General features: G+C 35.4%; 1 long non-coding RNA gene across 1 annotated transcript in view; it reads left to right on the top strand.

Annotated features, from left to right (window-relative positions):
• LOC147574954 (uncharacterized) overlaps window positions 1-20,083 on the top strand; it is a 641,937-nt gene that overhangs the window by 6,851 nt on the left and 615,003 nt on the right. Inside the window, exons 3-4 of the long non-coding RNA XR_015242915.1 lie at window positions 5,721-5,876; window positions 9,870-9,962. This is a non-coding gene — a long non-coding RNA (uncharacterized LOC147574954). The remainder of the gene's footprint in view (window positions 1-5,720; window positions 5,877-9,869; window positions 9,963-20,083) is intronic.

Raw genomic sequence — 20,083 nt, 5'->3', positions numbered from 1 at the left:
TCTAATTGCCACCGCCGCATGACCTTGTAAGGCTCTTAATGATTTGAAATTGCATTTCCCAGGAGCTCAGAAGAATGAGGGCACCGAAGCAGACGTGAAAAAGTAAACTGTTCAAAACTAGATAATTCTGTAAGCCTTAAAACTAAAACAGCTGACCTCTGATCTAGTTTAGTCAGTAGACCCTTTCTCTGGTTTTGGTTACCAAAATAACACCAGCATTTCAAGTTGTTTTTTCTAATGCCCGTTTCTATATTTTTAAATAATAGGCATATTCTGCTGTTTCTTGAGTTTTTCAGTTACAGAAAGTATCTGTTGACTTACTTTTATGCAAGAAGAGGATTTAAGTCTCTTATGTACCACTCCGTCTAAATAATACTCTTCCCAGCATCTAATGATGCCTACATTAAAAACAGTTAATTGTTACATTAATTTACATTATGTTTAATGTTAAAATTCTTGTTAATTACATTATTGCAAACACTGTCATTGCTTATTAGGTCTAGGGAATTAATGGTGCCTTGTGAAGTGACTTTTCAATGATCTATTCAGAGATAGAGGAAAGTAGACTTTTAAAAATTATAATTCCAGGGGGGATGAGTCTGTTTTTCTGGATGATGGACATCCATTTCTAACTAATGTAGACCAAAAAACCCCATCATCTGTACCCAGACTAGATCTGTAATGTTTAAATTGATTTTCTTAGACTTAATGCCCCCTGGAATTAACAGTTCATTCACTCATTCAACACATATTTATTACATTTCTTTTATGTTTAAGGAACATTTCCAGAAACTGGTGTCCAGAGTTCAACCTTTTAGGACTGAAAGGTTACGGGAAGCAAACAAATGAAGAGAAAATATATCAGAGGTTAATAAATACTGTGAGGAAGAACAATATAACATGGAGAACAGAAAGTGCTGGAGGGAGGTAGCAGAGACTTAGCCATTTATCATCCACCCTCTTTTTAAAAAATTAGCAGTGGAACCCACACAGCTTGGTGCAGTCATGTGACTAAGTCCTGGCTAGTGTGATGTGTTAGCAGATTTATGACCTGTTGTAAGAGATCTTAAAGCAGTGTAGGAAGGGTGGTTCCCAACTTTGTCTCATATTTCGGCATGCTGGAATGTGGATGTAGGGGGATAAGCTGTGAGGTAGAAGCCACTGCTGGAGAGGGAACAAGAGGGAAGAAGCCTAGGTTCTGACACCATGGAACACCATGCTAGGAGCCCTGGACCAACTGTCTCTGTTGGGACTTCCTTTATAAGATAAATCATCTTCTAGTTTAAGCTACTGTTATGTGGCTTAAACCTGTAACTGTCATCAGTAGGAGGGTGACTATTTTATTTTTCTTTCTCTTTCGTTTGTCTTGTTTTCCTTATGCTTATCACCAATCACCAAATTCTTTGCCAAAAGTATACATTTTTTCTCAATGTGATGAAACCTCTTAATCAGCTTATCAGTTTCATCTAATAGAGTTTCTTTTGGGAGTTCTTTGTTCTCCTGCTCCAGTGTGGGCTAATTGTTTGCTAAAATGACCTGATTGTACTTCTGGGATCTCCTTTCAATGATAATCTGGGGAGTATCATTTGCCTTGTGTTGCACCTCCTGTTTCCAAGATCTTTTTTCTTTTTTTTTTACTCCTAATTTTAGGAGAAGGTACATGGGAATTAAACTTTTGAGAACTTCACCTCTAAAAATGTCCTTATTTTATCAATCCTCCTAACTGATAGTTTGGATATAAAATTCTACATTGGAAATAATTTTTCCTCATATATTTTTTTAATGTATTTATTTTTGAGACAGAGAGAGACAGAGCATGAGCAGGGGAGAGGCAGAGAGAGAAGGAGACAGAATCTGAAGCAGGCTCCAGGCTCTGAGCTGTCAGCACAGAGCCCGATGTGGGGCTTGAACTCACAGAGTGTGAGATCATGACCTGAGCCCAAGTCGGACGCTTAACCGACTGAACCACCCAGGCACCCCTGATTTTTCCTCATGTTTTTAAAGGTAATCCTTCCTTGCATTATACTTTCTAGTAAGAAATTGTCACTCTGATTCCTGATTTTTTGGTATGTGGCTTGTTTCTCCATGGAAGATTTTATATTTTTCTCATTTTCCCTGATATTCTGAAATTTCACCATAGGGTGCCTTGGAATAGGTTTTTTTCATCCATTATTTCAGTAGAGTCTCTCAATTGGAAAATGCTTAAATTACAAAAAATTCATTGTTTCACGACCCATGTCCATCAGCATATATTTGGATTGAGACAAAAATTTAGAGCTATATGACTATGGGTAGGTTTTGTCAAGTAATGGGCTTTACTGGGGGTACCTGGGTGGTGGCTCAGTCAATTAAGCAAGCAGTTCTTGGTTTTGGTTCAGGTCATTATCTCACTGGTCGTGGGTTCAAGCCCCGCATCGGGCTCTGTGCCAGCAGTGTGGACCCTGCTGGGGGTTCTGTTTCCCTCTCCCTCTCTTCCTCTCCCCCACTTGCTCTCTATCTCTCAAAATAAATAAAAATAAACTTTAGAAACAATTTTTTTTTTAAGTAATGGGTTTTACTGTAATGTGATCTGACTGGACCTTGAGTCGACCTCCCTCACCTCAACTGTTATTATCTGTAAGTTATTTCTCTTGTCTAGTGAGTTTCCCTTGCAAGGAAACTCAGTGTCTCATCTGTGAGGTATCATCCTTGTTGTCAGGTTCCTGAAGCTGAGGAGAGAAGGAGGCCAGAGATGCAATATTTGGTAGTATTTTTCAAGAGTATATTAAATAGTGTAGGCTAATTTGCTTTTACAAATCGACACCAAAAGTGTATTATGACTCAGACATTACAGGATTTTATTTTTTATAAGAATCTGAAGTGAGTTTTCCTAGTAGGCAGGCAGCTCTTCTATACATGATAAATTAAGGACACAGAGTTCTTCCACTTTTTGGCTTTGCCATCCCCTAGAGCCTTATTGTTAGTTGCTCATAGCCAACAGAAAGATAGAACTTCCAAGTAGAATTTCTGAAAGGAAAATGCTTACAAGATGGGAGTAAAATTCACAGCTACAACTTAGAGATAGATAAATATTGTTAAATGATATTAGGCACCTAAAACAGTCTCCTATTCAGTTTCTCATAGGTTTTAATTATTCTCAAAGTGCTGTAAGTTAAGCTTTATCTCAGTTTATAAATGAGAAAGGTCAGACTCTGAGAGATTAAATAATTTCCCCAGGTTCGCTGCTGCTAAGTGGCCCAGCCAAGGTTTAAAGGCAGATTGTAAAACAAGTTCAGTCTACCATTTATTTATTTAAAAATTTTTAATGTTTGTTTATTTTTGAAAGAGAGAGAGAGAGAGAGAGAGAGAGAGAGGGAGCAGGGTGGGACAGAGAGAGAGGGAGACACAGAATCGGAAGCAGGCTCCAGGCTCTGAGCTGTCAGCACAGAGCCCAACGTGGGGCTTGAACCCACAAACCATGACATCATGACCTGAGCTGAAGTCGGATGCTCAACCAACTGAGCCACCCAGGTGTCCTGATTTAGTTTTCTTTTTTCTTTTTTCTTTATATAGACGTGTGTGTGTGTGTGTGTGTGTGTGTAAAATTTTATTTCATCATGCTAAGTGTACTATTTAATCTCCATCACCTGTTTTACCCATCTCCTTACCCACGTACCCTCTGGCCACCATCAGTTTGTTCTCTACAGTTAAGAGTCTGTTTCTTGGTTTCTCTCTCTCTTTTTGCTTTGCTCATTTGTTTCTTAAATTCCACAGTGAGATTATATGGTATTTGTCTTTGACGGGAAGATTTCATTCTTTTTTATGGCTCAGTAATATTTCATTGTGTGTGTGCGTGTGTGTGTGTGTGTGTATGTGTGTGTACACACATACACATACACACAGGTATATATATACACATACATACATACATGTACACACACACACACACACACACACACACAGCAGACCACATGTTTATCGATTCATTTGTTGATGGACACTTGGGCTGCTTCCATAATTTGACTATTGTAAATAATGCTTCAGTAAATATAGGGTGCATGTATCCCTTTGAATTAGAGTTTTTGTATATTTGGGGGTAAATACCCAGTAGTGTGATTGCTGGATTGTAGGGTAGTTCAATTTTTATCTTTCTGTGGAAACTCCATACTGTTTTGCACAGTGGCTGTGCCAGTTTGCATTCCCACCAATAGTGCACAGTGGTTCCTTTTTCTCCATGTCCTTGCCAAAACTTATTTCTTTTGTTTTTGATTTTAGCCATTATGACTGGTGTGAGGTGACACCTCATTGTGGTTTTGATTTGCATTTCCCTGATGATGAGTGATGTTAAGCATCTTTTCATGTGTCTGTTGGCCATCTGGTTGTCTTCTTTGGAGAATTGTCTGTTCGTGTCTTCTACCCCTTTTTTTAAAAATTGGATTATTTGTTTTGGGGTGCTGAGTTGTATAGGTTCTTTATATATTTTGGATACTAACCTTTTATTGGATATGTCATTTGCAGATATCTTCTCACATTCATTAGGTTGTCTTTTAGTTTTGTTGATTGTTTCTTTCACTGCGCAGAAGCTTTTTATTTTGATATAGTCCCAGTAGTTATTTTTGCTTTTGTTTCTCTTACCTTAGGGAATCTATCTAGAAAAATGTTGGTATGGCCAATGTCAGAGAAATTATTGCTTGTGCTCTCTTCAAGGTTTTTTATGGTTTCCTGTTTCACATTTAGGTCTTTAATGAGTTTATTTTTTTCTATGGTGAAAGAAAGTGGTGTAGTTTCATTCTTTTGCATGTAGCTGTCCAGTGTTCCCACCACCATTTGTTGAAGAGACTGTCTTTTTCCCATTGTATGTTTTTTCCTCCTTTGTGCAGGATTAATTGGCCATATACTTGTGGGTTTATTTCTGTGTTTATATTCTATTCCATTTATCTTTGTGTCTCTTTATATGCCAATACCATACCTTTTAAATTACTACTGCTTGAAATTTGGAATTGTGCTAACTTCAGTTTTGTTTTTGGTTTTCAAGATTGCTTTGGATATTCAGGTCTTTTGTGGTTCCATAGAAATCTTAGAATTATTTATTCTAGTTCTATAAAAATTTTTATTAGTATTTTGATGGGGATTGCATTAAATATGTAGATTGCTTTGGGTAGCATACACATTTTAACAATATTTCTTCAAGCATAAGAGACTGAGAACAAACTGAGGGTTGATGGGGGGTGGGAGGGAGGGGAGGGTGGGTGATGGGTATTGAGGAGGGCACCTTTTGGGATGAGCGCTGGGTGTTGTTGAAACCAAATTGTTGAAACCAATTTGACAATAAATTCCATATACTGAAAAAAAATAATATTTGTTCTTCCAACCCATGAGCATGGAATGTCATTACATTTCCTTGTGTCATCCTGAATTTCTTTCATCAATGTTTTATAGTTTTCAGAGTACAAGTCTTTCACCTCATTGGTTATGTTTATTCCCAGATATTTTACTGTTTTTGGTGCAATTCTAAATGGGACTGTTTTCTTAATTTCACTTTCTGCTGCTTCATTTTTAGTGTATAGGGATGCAATAGATTTCTGTACATTGATTTTGTATCCTGTGACTTTACTGTATTATCAGTTCTAATGGTTTTTTATGGAGTTTTTAGGGTTTTCTATTTTTTATATCATGTTATCTGCAAAGAGTGAGAGTTTTACTTCTTCATTACTAATTTGGATAACTTTTATTTGTTTTAGTTGTCCAGTTGCTGTGTCTGGGATTTCCAATTCTGTGTTGAATAAAAGTGATGAGAGTGGACATCCTTGTCTTGTTCCTGATCTTAGAAAAGCTCTCTGCTGTTCCCTATTAAGGATTATGTCAGCTGTGAGTTTTTAATATATGGCCATTATTAGGTTGAGATTTGTTCCCTCTAAACCTACTTTGTTGAGGGTTTTTATCAGGAATAGATGTTGTACTTTGTCAAATGTTTTTTATACATCTATTGAAATGATCATATGGTTTTTATCCTTTCTCTTATTTATGTGACATACTACTTTCATTGTTTTCCAAGTATTGAACCATCCACCCTTGCATCCTGGAATACATCTCACTTGATCATGGTGTATGATTATTTTAATGTAGTGTTGGATTCAGTTTGCTAATATTTTGTTGAGGATTTTTGCATCTATAGTCACGATAATTTTTTTTAATGTTTATTTCTTTTTGAGAGAGAGACAGAGAACGAGCAGGGGAGGGGTAGAGAGAGAGAGAGAGAGAGACAGACAGAATCTAAGCAGTATCTGAAGCAGGATCCGAAGCAGGATCCAGGCTCTGAGCTGTCAGCACAGAACCCAATGCAGGGCTCAAACTCACAAATGGTGAGATCATGACCTGAGCTGAAGCTGGATGCTTAACCTACTGAGCCACCCAGGCGCCCCCATAGTCATGATAAATATTGACAGTAGTATTCTTTGTTTGGTGTCTTTATCCAGTTTTGGTACCAGGGTGATACTGGTCTCATAGAATGAATTCAGAGATTTTCCTTCCTCTTCTCTCCTCCTCCTTCTTTTTTTTTAAGTTTACTTATATATTTTGGGAGAGAGAGAGAATGAGCTGGGGAGGGACAGAGAGAGAGGGAGACAGAGTATCCGAAGCGGGCTCTGTGCTGACAGCAGAGAGCCTGTTGTGGGGTTCAAACTCATGAGCTGTGAGATCGTGATGGACGCTCAACTGACTGAGCCACCCAGGTGCCCCTTTTTCCTCTTCTATTTTTTGGATTAGTTTGAGAAGAATCAGCATTAACTCCTTGAAATATTTGGTAGAATTTTCCCAAAAAACAAAAGTCTGGTCCTGGACTTTTGTTTTTTGGGAGTTTTTCTGGTTGCTGATTCAATTTATTTGCTGGTAATTGGTCTGCTCACATTTTCTATTTCTTCTTTAGTTTTGTTAGGTTGTATGTTTCTAGGAATATCCATTTCTTCTAAGTTGTCCAATTTGTTACCATATAGATTTTCATAATATTCTCTTTCAATTGTATTTCTGTGGTGTTGGTTGTTATTTCTCTTCTTTCATTGGTGATTTTATTTATTTAGGTTTTCTCTCTCTCTTTTTCATGTGTGGCTAGAGGTTTATCAATTTTATTGGCCTTTTCAAGAACTAGCTCTTGATTTCATCAATCTGTTCTATTGTGTTTTTTTTGTTGTTGTTGTTTGTTGTTGTTTTTATATCATTTATTTCTACTCTAATCTTTATTATTTCCTTCCTTTTGCTGGGTTTGAGTTTTTTTTTTTTTTCTGCTCCTTTAGGTGTAAGGTTATGTTGTTCATTTGTGATTTTTCTTGCTTTTTGAGTTAAGCCTCTTTTGCTATAAACTTCCATTAGAAACACTTTTACTACATCCCAAAGATTTTGGATTGTTGTGTTTTCATTTTTATTTGTTTTCTTGTAATTTTGATTTCTTCTTTGATTTCTTGGTTGACCCATTCACTCATTGTTTAGTAGCATGTTATTTAACCTCCATGTATTTGTGCTCTTTCCAGATTTTTTTCTTGTGATTGATTTCTTGATTCATAGCATTGTTGTCAGATAAGATTCATGGTATGACTTTGATTTTTTTTGAGTTTGTTGAGACTACCATTTATTTTTAAAAGATCTGTGATCTGTAAGGTACTTTTAGATTTGGAATGGAAAATAGCCTCTAAACAGCATTTAAAATATAATATTTTTCTGTGACTATTTTTTTACATATCCCTAAAATGCCTGAAAAATATATAGGTTAAGCATTTTGAACATTATTAGATATCCTAAACTTCTGATAAAAAAGTTCAAAGGACAGGTAGTTCAAAGATAGAGGAGTCCAACCAGAATAACTGGATTTTTAAAATAGGCTAATGTGATATAGGGCAACTACTTAGTTATTTAGATTGGATGGACAGACATGACATAAGGAGGTAACTTGAAGCCTTTAACATAGGTACACAAGTATATTTCATGTATCTGTACACTTTAAAAAAATAATAAAATGAACATCTGTGCTTCTGCCACCAAGCTCAGGGGATAAAATATTTATAGTAACCTAGAAGCTCATTACATGTTCTTTCATTGTACCATTTTCCCTATAACACCCTCCCTGATCTCCCTGAAGTAACTATGATCTTGAATTTTGTGTTAATCATTACACTGATTTTCTTTAAAGTTTATGTTTGTAAATAAGACTATACAATGTATTGTTTTGGTTGGTCTATTTTAGAAATTTCTTTAAATGGAATCAGATTATTTTTATTATTTTGTTACATAATTCTTAGATTTAACTTTAGGCTTTTGAAAATCACCCATGTTAATATAGTTGTAGTAATTTATTTCTCCTGTATACTATTCTATACCTTAATTTATTTGTCCATTTGACTATATGGGCAAAGCTGTTTGACTCTGTGGATGTCTCCTGGTTCCAATGAAAGTATTTCTTCAAGGCAGACATTCTAAGCCTTTTTTGTGTTTTAAAACCCTTTGGAAATCTTGTGAGTCTATGGTCTCCAGGTGTTTTTAAAGGTATAACAAATGAATAGGGTTACAAAGAAATTGCAAAGAAGCGTACAAAGAAAACAAATTGAACTAGAGTCATTAAGATACACTTGAAAATTGTTGAGAGAGTAGATTTGAAAAGTTCTCAGGGCACCTGGGTGATTCAGTCAGTTGAGCATCTGACTCGTGATTTTGGCTCAGGTCATGATTTCATGGTTCTTGAGTTTGACTCCTGCATTGGGCTCCACACTGACAATGCAGCCTGCTTGGGATTCTGTCTCCCTCTTGTTCTGCCCTTTCCCTGATGACAATGTGTCTCTCTCCCAGAATAAATAAACTTAAAAAAAAAAAGTTCTCAACACACACATACCTACAAAGGTAATCATGTGAGGTGATGAATATGTTAACCTTACTGTGGTAATCATTTTGCAGTATATATGTATATTAAACCATCTCATTGTAACCTTAAACTTATACAATATTATATGTCATTATATGTCAAAAATCTGGAAAACATAAAAGCAAATCTTCAAAAAGAAATAGACATACTTGTTTATTAGGATACTAAATTGCAAGGTCTTTCAGTATATATGAGATATAACTTTGAATTAACGATAAGCATATAAGAAATTTTGATTTGGGGCACCTGGGTGGCGCAGTCGGTTAAGCGTCCGACTTCAGCCAGGTCACGATCTCGCGGTCCGTGAGTTCGAGCCCCGCGTCAGGCTCTGGGTGGATGGCTCAGAGCCTGGAGCCTGTTTCCGATTCTGTGTCTCCCTCTCTCTCTGCCCCTCCCCCGTTCATGCTCTGTCTCTCTCTGTCCCAAAAATAAATAAACGTTGAAAAAAAAAATTTAAGAAATTTTGATCTGTTAATGTAATTGGTAATATCTATGATTTTTATTGGTTACAAAGTCTCCAGTCTTGCTAATAATATTGTGATTTGTTGCCTACATTTCATATTCAAAGGAAATGCTTATTTTCAGTTAGAAGTAGGTGGTATTAAATGTGTAATTTTTTTTTCATTGAAGTTACCATACTCTGTGAATTCTATACCTAGAACCCTTGGGGATCTGTATACTGGAAATTATGAACCACTGTTCTAGTTTATATACCTAGGAGTGGAATTGTCATAAGATATGAACATGTTTATTTTTACTAAACAGTACAAGACAAACTCTTTTACAAGTTTATACCATAATCGCAGCATATGAGTTTTTTCTGACCAATTTTTAAATTATTGCCCATTTGTTTTAATGAATGTAACCAATAGGAATCAGTTAAAGGGTGGAGGAAATTATATGAGGTGGGCAAAGGCAACAATCCACATGATGGTGTTCCTGCGTGATTTTGTCCAAAGGTCAGGTTCGTGCAGATCTGCAGTAGGAAGCAGAAGTGGATCCAGTGCTGTCTCAACTGAGTAGGAGGGCAGTAGCTCTGCATGTAGACTCCATGCTTTTATTGTGGGGACATTCCTGGGTAAGTACTTTTCTTAGTACCGTTATATTCTGAGGCCACTAGATGGTGGTATAGACTACTTTTTCTTCATTAAATTCTCAAATTGTGCTATTTTTCTTGTAATTTTTGAGTTTTGTAACTTAAACTATAGATATTTAGAGTGGAGTTAGTTTACAATTCTTTTTTTTAAAATACAGGATTATGTACTGGAGAGGAAAACTTTAGTAAAGATTAATTACTATCATAACTTTTATTAATTGCTTTATTATTAATATAAGTAAATGGTAATAAAATATTAACTCAGTCTTCAAAATGTTTCTTAACAAGTATCCTGCTCATATCAGTGAATATTATTAAACACCTCTTGTGTGTTGAACATTAGATTGGATGCTCTGGGGAAGGAAAAAGACTGGATGCCTCTTCTTCAGCTTGTCGACATGTCTTGATATTTCTGTATTAGCCTTGTTGCTGCTAGTCTTCTTAGTATAAGTTGCAGGAAAGATTTGTGAACAGCTTAATATTAAATATAGTATGAATTTATTTAATTTTTCTGTTGATAAATTATTTTTATTACTAAAACACATAAAATGAGTTAAGTATATATTCTATTATATCCTTTGTAGATATATTAATTGGCTTTCTTTATGTTTTGCATTTGAAAGTGAATTCTAGTACTGAAGACATTTTAAAACCTCTTATTAATAAATGCAATTATTTCCTAAAATAGGCTTTGCAAGTCTATTGCTTTGAATAATCTTTGTGCCTCGCAACTGTAGTTGGGGAGAAATGTTATGAGGGAAGTATTTATGGACTTTTACTGAAGGTTTTTTATTTTTATTACTAAATATGGCTGGTTTATTTCCTCAGTATAACTTGAAGCACCTTTTAGCATTATGGAATCGGGGTAATTAGTTTATGGCAGATCTTTTTTCAAGAAGTTCCTCTTCCAAGTGAACACCCATTATCCAGTGCTCACCAATGTATTTATCTTCACCTCCACAAGTTGTCATAGATATTTACTAGCTGAGTAATTAATTTACTTTTTGATCTGTTTTGGCTTTACTTGAGTATCATTGATTGTTTTTGCAGAATCTTTACAATTTTTTGTTTGTTTATTGTCAATATTGTATTAAGGGCTGTAGGATTAATTGCAAGGGTCTTGTAGGCTGTGTCCAAACACTGGGGGCTTGTTTTCTCTTCTGTCACTTGTTAGGTCCTTCAGGATGTTGTTGAGGATTTTCCCAAACTCACTTTGTGATCTAACTTCAAATGTCCCTCTATCTTTTGTGAAGGTTGACAGACATATAGTTTATGGGAAATCAGATCTATTCAGATTAAAATCCCCTGTACAAAATATCCCAAGTTGACTTCTCAAGATACCTTAATAGTGCACCCAGAAACAAGCTTACTGTTCAAGATGGTTTTCTTCTTATATAAGGACACCGGGGCACTTGGGTGGTTCAGTCTATTGAGCGTCTGACTCTTGGTTTTGGCTCCAGGTCATGATCTCATGGTTTGGGCTTAGGTCATGATCTCGTGGTTTGTGAGTTTGAGCCCAGCAACGGTCTCTGTGCTGACAACCTGGAGCCTGCTTGGGATTCTCTCTCTCTTTCTCTCTCTCTCTCTCTGACCCTCCCCTGCTTGTGCTGTCTCTCTCTCTCTCTCAGAAGAAGTAAACTTAAAAAAAGGTGTTTTTTTTTTAAAGACACTATTGAAAAATACGGTTCCCAATTTTCCTATTTGCTTGGAGTCATCTGGGAAGCCCCCACTCAGCACAAAATAAAAACTGAAAATAGTGAAAAGTCATAATAACTTTATAGGCTGCCTCAGTATAATTTCTGTCTCATTGTATTTTTCTAATTAACAATTGGTCCTGAGCATGTAAGTATTTTGGAATGAGATATGTTGGTAGATTCATGTTACTAGAGCCTCCTTTATGAGACTCTAATGGAAGCTGGGGCCTCATTTGATTATTTAATCCTCATTCCTATTTAGCTGATCTTTTCATTTTTAAAGAGGTTTTAGTAAATATTTACTTAAAAAATCAAGTCAAATACCCCATTCCTATCCCTCTTTCAGAGAATGTCAGTGATAACTTTTTCCCAAATAAGAGAGTATCAGATTCTAATGAGTCAGATGTCATATAGGAGCTGTCATGTGTGTTTTGTCTTCTATTGAACTCGTTATTACTCTCTTTCATTTCATTTTGTGACATTGGTGTTTTAATTTTACAGATTAAGACAAAAGCAGCAAAAAGAAGCTTAAAGAAGCTGCTAAAGGCTAACAAAATGATCAGTTTAGAGGTGGTTCATTTTACTTGCTATCCTGTAATCCTATGTTATAGTATGCTATAACTTAGTTGTTCTTTCATACATTAATATTTAGATGTTTCAGTATGTCCATTTTTAAATTATGCTTCAGTGAGTAGCTCTGTAAATATATCCTTGGGCATATACCCATAAGTGGAATTAATGAATCAACTTCACACTTTTTGTAGTATCAATATATACTCCCAGTGGCAGTGAATGTGATTTCTTCTTTTTTCATATTCTTTTTTAAAAAATTAATAATTATTTTACTTTTTATCATTATTCTTTTTTATTTTTTATTTTGTTCATGTTTTTATTTTTGAGAGAGACAGAGACAGAATGTGAGTGGGTTAGGGGCAGAGAGAGAGGGAGACACAGAATCCGAAGCAGGCTGCAGACTCTGAGCTGTCAGCACAGAGCCCGAAGTGGGGCTCGAACTCATGAGCTGTGAGATCATGACCTGAGCCGAAGTCGGACGCTCAACCGACTGAGCCACCCAGGCGCCCCTCGTTATTATTTTTTAGGTAGACTCCATGCCTAATGTGGGGCATGAACTCATGATCCTGAGATCAAGTCACAAGCTCTACCAACCAAGCCAGCCAGGAGCCCCTTCTTTCTTCATGTTCTTAATTTTTATAGAAGTTTAATATTTGTTTATCTTTTGGCTGAGAAGTATCTTACTGATTTAATTTATATTTCTCTGATTTCATGTGTGTTGAAGATTTTTTCATAACTTTATAGGTTGTTTTACTTACTTTTTCTTAGAGGTCGCTGTTTATACCCTTTGCCCAATTTTCTGTTGTTGTTTTTTTTTTTTTCTTATTAATGTGATAGCTTTTTAAAAAATATTCTGGTTACTAACCCTTTTTTGGTTGGATTTGTTACTGATACAGTCTTCCATTTGTGCTATTATTTAAAGTTTTAATGATGCATTTTTGCCATATAGAATTCAAAATTCTAATTTTGAATTATTAATCCTTTGTTTTATGCCTTTGTTTATTTTTTTAAGTTTATTTATTTATTTTGAGAATGAGAGAGAGAGAGAGAGAGAGAGAGCGAGCATGAGCCTGAGTGGGGAGGGGCAGAGAGAGAGAGAGAGAGAGAGAGAGAGAGAGAATCCTAAGCAGGCTCCATGCTGTCAGCACAGATCCCCATGTGGGGCTTGAACTCATGAACTGTGAGATCATGACCTGAGCTGAAACTAAGAGTCGATGCTTACCCGACTGGGCCACCCAGGTGCCCCATCCTTTATTTATTTATTTATTTTGCTCATTTGAGTTACACTTTTCCTATCCCTGTATATAAAGACATTCTCCTATATTTTCCTCTAGATGTTTTACAGTTTTGCTTTTGGTGTTCAATCTATCTAAAATTTATTTTGGTAACAGAATGAGGTGGAGGTTTAATTATTTTTTCAATATTAATAGTCCATTACCAAAGCATAATTTAAAATACTTCATCCATTCCTTACTTACTTGTAATACCAACTGATATCAAGTAACATTTATTGGATATAAATTTTTGTATATGCCCAGGCTATTTCTGAATTCTCTACTCTATTTCATTAATATATTTATCTTTGTCTGAACCACAATTATGTTATCTGCATTGCTCTAGCTTTATCATCCATCTTGACATTTGGTACAGTAAATATGAGATTTCTTATTTTAACATTGTCTTGGCTACTCTTGGTCTTTACTATTCAATTTGAATTTTGGGTTAACCTTCAGAAATTTTTAAAAAATTCCAATTTCATTTTGATTGATATTTACACTAAGTTTTTAGAGAAATTTGGGATGAATTAATATATTATTCTTGAATTTCCTAACATGAACAAAATATAGCTCCCCAATTTGTGGGAAATGTTCTATGTGCTTTAGTCAAGATTTATATTTTTCTTCAAAAATGACTTACCCAGCTTTTATAGATTTATCTGTGGGCACTTTATACTTTTGTTGGTGTTGTGAGATGCTTTTAAAGTACATTTTAAAAGTACCTGTGTGGCTCAGTACAGTAAGCATCTGACTCTTGATTTCGTCTCAGGTCTTGATCTCACGGTTCATGAATTCAAGCCTTACATCTGACTCTGTGCTGGTAGTGTGGAGCCTGCTTGGGATTTTGTCTCCCTCTCTTTTTGCCCCTCCCCCGGTCTCTCTCTCTCTCTCTCTCTCTCCAAATATATAAAAATAAAACTTAAAAAAAATAAAGTGCGTTTTCTAAACAGCTGTAACTGCTATAAAAAACTTGAATTTTGTAAATTAATTGTGTGTTTAGTAGCTTTGTATAGCCTCAGTTTAAATTTAAGGCTTTTTTATAGTTTTTTTCTCACTTCCTATGTAAACCTTATTTTCGGACAGTTTTGCATTAAAGCTAATCAAGACCCTGAGGACTCAGGAGAAACTTTTGTCCCTCTCTTAACTACCTAGAAGAATCTAAATTGGGAGTCTTTCTCAAAATAAGAATTATTACTGGAGATTAATTTTATATGGGTGACTCGTGTATGGTAGGGCAAACATCTAATTACCAAACATCTGCCCCTTTTTTTTTTTTTTTGTAAAAAGTAACTACTTTATTATCATTATTATGGAGAAACATTCAATGATGCATGGCTGTTATTATCACTATATTATTATTTTTTTATTTTATTTTTTAAATTTAGTTTTTTAATTTACGTCCAAGTTAGCATATAGTGAAACAATGATTTCAGGAGTAGATTCCTTAATGCCCCTTACCCATTTAGCCCATCCCCCCTCCCACAACCCCTTCAGTAATCCTAAGAGTCTCTTATGTTTTGTCCCACTCCCTGTTTTTATATTATTTTTGCTTCCCTTCCCTTATGTTCATCTGTTTTGCATCTTAAAGTCCTCATATAAGTGAAGTTATATGATATTTGTCTTTCTCTGACTAATTTTGCTTAGCATAGTACCCTCTAGTTCCATCCATGTAGTTACAAATGCCAAGATTTCATTTTTTTTTGATTGCCGAGTAATACTCCATTGTATATGTACATATACCACATCTTCTTTATCCATTCATCCATCGATGGACATTTGGGCTCTTTCCATACTTTGGAAAGTTGTTGATTGTGATGCTATAAACAATGGGGTGCATGGGCCCCTTCGAAACAGCATACTTGTATCCCTTGGATAAATACTTAGTAGTGCAATTGCTGGGTCGTAGGGTAGTTCTATTTTTAATTTTTTGAGGAACATCCATATTGTTTTCCAGAGTGGCTGCACCAACTTGCGATCCCACCAGCAGTGCAAAAGAGATCCTCTTTCTCCACATCCTCGCCAAGATCTGTTGTTGCCTGAGTTGTTAATGTTAGCCATTCTGACAGGTGTGAGGTGGTATCTCAGTGTGGTTTTGATTTGTGTTTCCCTGATGATGAGTGATGTTGAGCATTTTTTCATGTGTCGGTTGGCCATCTGGATGTCTTCTTTGGAGAAGTGGCTATTCATATCTTTTGCCCATTTCTTCATTGGATTATTTGTTTTTTGGGTGTTGAGTTTGATAAGTTCTTCATAGATTTTGGATACTAACCTTTTATCTGATATGTTGTTTGCAAATATCTTCTCCCATTCCATTGGTTGCCTTTTAGTTTTGCTTATTGTTTCCTTCGCTGTGCAGAAGATTTTTATTTTGATGATGTCCCAATAGTTCATTTTTGCTTTTGTTTCCCTTGCCTCCTGAGATGTGTTGAGTAAGAAATTGTTGTGGCCAAGGTTAAAGAGGTTTTTGCCTGCTTTGTCCTTGAGGATTTTGATGGCTTCCTGTCTTACATTTAGGTCTTTCATCCATTTTGAGTTTATTTTTGTGTATGGTGTAAGAAAGTGGTCCAGGTTCATTCTTCTGCATGTTGTTGTCCAATTTTCCCAGCACCATTTGCTGAAGAGACTGTCTATTCTATTGGATATTCTGTCCTGCTTTTTCAAAGGTTAGTTGGCCATACATTTGTGGGTCCATTTCTGGGTTCTCTATTCTGTTGCATTGATCTGAGTGTCTGTTTTTGTGCCAGTACCATACTGTCTTGATGATTACAGCTTTGTAGTACAGCTTGAAGTCCGAGATTGTGATGTCTCCTGCTTTGGTTTTCTTTTTCAAGATTGCTTTGGCTATTCAGGGTCTTTTCTGGTTCCATACAAATTTTAGGATTGTTTGTTCTAGCTCTGTGAAGAATGCTGGTGTTTTTTTGTTAGGGGTTGCATTGAATATGTCGATGGCTTTGGGTAGTATCGACATTTTAACAATATTTGTTCTTCCTATCCAGGAGCATGGAATCTTTTTCCATTTTTTTGTGTCTTCTTCAATTTCTTTCATAAGCTTTCTACAGTTCTCAATGTATTGATTTTTCACCTCTTTGGTTAGGTTTATTCCTAGGTATTTTATGGGTTTTGGCGCAATTGTAAATGGGATCGATTCCTTGATTTCTCTTTCTGTTGCTTCATTATTGGTGTATAGGAATGCAACTGATTTCTGTGCATGATTTTATATCATGCAACTTTGCTGAATTCATGGATCAGTTCTAGCAGTTTTTTGGTGGAATCTTTTAGGTTTTCTGTATAGAGTATCATGTCATCTGTGAAGAGTGAAAGTTTGACCTCCTCTGGGCCGATTTGGATGCCTTCTACTTCTTTGTGTTGTCTGATTGCTGAGGCTAAGACTCCCAATACAATGTTGAATAACAGTGGCGAGAGTGGACATCCCTGTCTTGTTCCCGACCTTAGGGGGAAAACTCTCAGTTTTTTCCCATTGAGGATGATATTAGAGTTGGGTCTTTCATATATGGCTTTTATGATCTTGAGGTATGATCCTTCTATTCCTACTTTCTTGAGAGTTTTTATCAAGAAAGGACGCTGTATTTTGTCAAATGCTTTCTCTGCATCTATTGAGAGGATCATGTGGTTCTTGTTCTTTCTTTTATTGATGTGATGAATCACATTGATTGTTTTGAGGATATTGAACCAGTCCTGCATCCCAGGTTTAAATCCCACTTGGTTGTGGTGAATAATTTTTTTAATGTATTGTTGGGTCTGGTTGGCTAATATCTTATTGAGGATTTTTGCATCCAAACATCTGCCCTTCTTACTGCTCTGTAAATTTCCCTCTTCCCTTTGAAGCTCCAGGCCCCTATCCCATTCCCCAGGATGGTGTATATACCTAATTTTATTTTTTTGTCTTTGAACCTCTCATATGTGGAGCTCCTATGGGTATGAAATTAAATTTGATTTTCTTATGTTAATCTGTCTCGTGTCAGTTTAATTCTCAGACCAGCTGGAAGAATATTAGGGTCGAGGAAAAATTTTCCTCCCACACTTCTCTCCTTTTCCCCCCTAATTTCCTCTCTTCCTATTTTCTCTTTCCTTTCTTCTTTTTATTTTTCTCTTTCCTTTCCTTCTTTCTTTTCTCTCTCTTCTCTTTTTCCTCTTTCTACTTCTCCCTACCCCCTTCTTCTCCCTTCTCTTCTTCCTCTTCTCTTTCTCTCTCTCTGTATTTGCTGTGTAGGATTTTTGTGCAGTGTCGAGTTTGTTTGGAACTTTAAAGGAAAAAGGGAACTGTTAGTTACAAGTCTTTGATAAATACCGTTTATCAAGTTAAAGAAGTTTTCTTCTGTTTGTAGTTTGATAAAGTTAAATATGAATGGGGGTGCCTGGGTGGCTTAGTTGGTTAAGCATCTGACTTCAACTCAGGTCATGATCTCACAGATTGTGGGTTTGAGCCCTGCATCAGACTCTGTTGACAGCTTAGAGCCTGGAGCCTGCTTCAGATTCTGTGTCTCCCTCTCTCTGCTCCCCTACTCGCTCTCTGTCTCTCAAAAATGAATAAATGTTAAGAAAAATTATAAATGCCTGTTGAATTTGATCAAAAGCTTTTCTTGCATTTAATAAAATAATTATTTGTTTTTATCCTTTAATTGATATTGTGGTGAATTACATTAAAATATCTTTGAATGTTAAAACATCCTTGCATCTCTGAGATAATCCCTACCTGGGTGTTTAGTATTATTATTTTGTAGTTTATCATATTCTGTTTGCTAGTATTTTTTTGATAATTTTTCTATTTACATGTATTAAGTGAGATTGGTTCATAATTTTTTTCTGTCTTATACTGTCCTTGTTCATCTTTGGTTTCAGTGTTTTATCAAGCTTATAAAAAGAACTGGAGGACCTTGCAACCCCTTTTTTATATTTTACAAAACAATTTGTGTATGGTAGGGGTTACCTGTTCTTAGAAAATGTATTAGAAGTATCCAGCAAAATTGGGCTTGGAAAAATCTGTTACTACTGATTCAGTCTTCACCTATATTTAGATTTTTCCATTTCCTCTTTTTATAACTCTTTGAATTGGATTCCTAGTGTATTAATTTTTCAATCTTTCTTATTTTCCAATTTATTTAAGACTGTAAATCCCTTCATCTCACCAATTTTGGTAATCATATTATCATAAAGTTATAAATATTTTGAAATTTTAATCATGACCTTTTTTGATCTATCAATTATTTAAAAGTATGTTTCAAATTTTCCACTTTTAAAAGACATTTTTGGGGTTTCTCTTTTTGATATTGATTTATTTAATTTTATTTATTTCATCTCATCTTTTCTCCTTTCATCTCATTTCCAGTTAGTTAACATACGTGTTATGTTACTTTCATGTGTACAATACAATGAGTCAACAATTCCATACAATACCATACATACATCACGACCAATGCAGTCCTTAATCCCCATCACCTATTTCATCCATCTCTCACCCACCTCCCCTCTGACAACCATCAGTTTGTCTTTATAGTTAAGAGTCTGTTTCTTGGTTTGTCTCTGTCTCTCTCTCACTTTTTTAAAATTTTGCTTATTTGTTTTGTTTCTTAAGTTCCACATATGAGTGAGACCATATGGTATGTGTATTTCTCTGACTGACTTATTTTGCTTAGCATTATACTGTCTAGCTTTATCCATGTCAATCATTGTAAATGGCAAGATTTCATTCTTTTTTATGGCTCAATAATATTCCATTATGTACGTGTATATATATGTAAGTATGTGTATATGTATATATGTAGTATGTGTATATATATCATATATGTATATAATACGTACCTATAATTCTATGATAAACATAGTGTATATGTATCCCTTTGAATTAGTGTTTTTGTATTTGGAGGGTTATATACCCAGTAGTGTGATTACTGGATTATAGGGTAGTTCAATTTTTAATTCTTCGAGGAACCTCTGTACTGTTTTCCAGAGTGACTACACCAGTTTGCATTCCCACCAACAGTGCACAATGGTTCCTTTCTCTCTACATCCTTGCCAACACTTGTTGTTTCTTGTGTTTTTGATTTTAGCCATTCTGACCAGTGTGAGGTGATACCTCATTGTGATTTTTATTTGCATTTCCCTGATGATGAGTGATGTTGAGTGTCTTTTCATTTGTCTGTTGGCCATCTGGATGTCTTCTTTGGAGAAATATCTATTTATGTCTTCTACCCATTTTTAAATTGGATAACTTGTTTTTTGGATGTTGAGTTATATAGGTTCTTTATATATTTTGGATACTAACCCTTTATTGGATATGTCATTTGCAAGTATCTTCTCCCATTCAGTAGGTTGTCTTTTCATTTTGTTGATGGTTTTCTTCACTGTGCAGAAGCTTTTCATTTTGATGTAGTCCCAATATTTATTGTTGCTTTTGTTTCCCTTATCTTAGGATATCTATCTAGAAAGATATTGTTACAGCCAGTGTCAGAGAAATTACTGCCTAAGCTCTCTTCTAGTATTTTTTTGGTTTCCCATCTCACATATAGATCTTTAATGTATTTTGAGTTTATTTTTGTGT

This window comes from Puma concolor, chromosome D4 (assembly GCF_028749965.1).
Source record: "Puma concolor isolate L17-30 chromosome D4, mPumCon1.1.hap2, whole genome shotgun sequence".
Taxonomy (NCBI): Eukaryota; Metazoa; Chordata; class Mammalia; order Carnivora; family Felidae; genus Puma; species Puma concolor.
Note: the sequence above shows the minus strand (reverse complement) of the source record. Positions and strands in the feature narration are given on the sequence as shown.